Consider the following 2,141-nt stretch of genomic DNA (forward strand, 5'->3'; position numbering starts at 1 on the left):
TATTTTAATCGGTAATCTATATGCTATGTAGGTTAATTTATGATTAAAATGTTAATTGATAATCCTTATTTACTTGAGTTAATTTATGATTAATTTTTTTTATATTATATCATATGGTGTTGAAACATGTGATTAGATGTCACTTGAGTAATTTTAGCGAAAAAATGATCAAAAAACGTCCAAAGTGACTTTATTGGGACAAAAAGAAACTTAAGTGATTTTATTGTGACAAATTAAACTTTTGTGACCTTTTGGAGACATTGCCCAAACTTTTGTGACCACCAGTGCTAATTACTCGTACCTTGGAGCATGTCTTAGTTTATACTATGATCGAATCGCAAAAGGCAGCTATAAGCCTTGGAGCATGTTGTGCTACGTGTCACGTGTTGATAGTCGAATGTGTGTCCACAGATCAGGGTTCAGTATCCCTCACACCCACTTGGTCCATGATTAGTGGGATTGGATACAATTGCTATAAACAATTGACCTTTTGACGGAATCGATGGTGATCTCCCAAATCAAGACTATGAAACTGGATTGTATTGGGAAATGATTATGTGTGATAATTCATCATGAGCCCTGATTCCGATTGGTGGATTGGGCTTCATAGATGTCATATGGACGTGTTTATATTTGTATTATATCATTTATATTGGGTAAATTACCTACGTGGTGTACAACTTTTACCCTATTTTACACTTTGGTGTACAACCTTCAATTTTGCACACTAAAGTGTACAAATTTCTGGTGACCTCCCACTAAAGTGTACAACCGGTAATTGTGACCGGTCAACACGAAGTCAACACACCACATCAGCATTTTTTCATCAAACGCATTTAAAAGAGTGGGACCCACTTCTTATCTAATTACTAAAATACTCTATCCCTAATACAATTACTAAAATACCCTTATCTCCTTCCTTGCAACTCCTTCCTCTATATTTCCCTTTCTCTCTCTAAGTATTCTCTCTAACTCTTCTCTCTCACTCCTGTCTCTCTCTAACTCATTCCTTGCAATTACTGAATATTTTTCATGGTCAATTAGGAATTGAAGGAGCTGCACAACTTTCATGGTAGAATTTAGATTGTGTGATTCTTCCATTGTCGACTCCTGCATCTGAAAAATATTAAATACATTGTATAAAATTCAAATAGAAGCACATGATTCATTTAATAATAAATTAGTAAAGGACCTGCAAAAGTGAAAATGCAAATGAATAAGAAAAAGCAAAACATGAACAACTACCAAATGAATAAGAGAGAGCAGGAGATTGAAATTGGAAAAATTGGAGGAAGATATTCATATTAATAATAGTAATGTGGCTTTTGTGTGCATTTTTTGTTGCTTTGGGGTCAATATTTGGACGTTAAATCGAAGCTAGTGAAAGGGGTCAATGTTTGACAATAAATCGAAGCCATTGTTGTTGGTAATGACATTTTTGTCGATCCTGATACTATCAAACGGAAATCAAATAAAAAGTTCCAGCTGAATTTGTCTACTTTCCCTGTTTCCATTTATTCCACACCTCTGATATTTTTTTTTTAATCTAATTACTTTCCCATCTGTTCCAACAATTTGTCCTTCTCTCCCTCCATTCACTTTTTAAATTTCCAATTCAAGCTTTTGTATTCAGGTCAGCTCTTGTTCAGTTTTTAATCATTTCCTCTTGTGTGTTTTCGATTTTTCGAAGCACAATTTTGATTGTCCTTTGGATCAATTTCTCCTTCTCTTCCTCGATTCTCTTTTCAGATTTCATTGATAAAATCTAAAATAGAAAGAAATTTTTAAGAAAACAATGGTGAAAATGGCAACTGAATTAGAGAGAGAAAGCGTTAGAGAGAGAAAGGAGTTAATTCCCACCATGAAAAACATTCAGCAATTGTAAGGAAGGAGTTATAGAGAGGGAGAGAGGACTTAGAGATAAATAGAGAAGTTAAAGAGAGAAAGTATTTAGAGAGAGAGTATTTAGAGAGAGAATGGGAAAGATGGAAAGATGAGTTGCAAAGAAGAAGATAAGGTTATTTGAGTAATTATATAAGGAATATGAGTATTTTAGTAATTAGATAAGTGGGTCTCATTCTTTTAAATGGGTATGATAAAAAAAATGATGATGTGACGCGTTGACTTCGTGTTGACCGGTC

This window comes from Euphorbia lathyris, chromosome 5, assembly GCF_963576675.1.
Source record: "Euphorbia lathyris chromosome 5, ddEupLath1.1, whole genome shotgun sequence".
Lineage (NCBI taxonomy): Eukaryota > Viridiplantae > Streptophyta > Magnoliopsida > Malpighiales > Euphorbiaceae > Euphorbia > Euphorbia lathyris.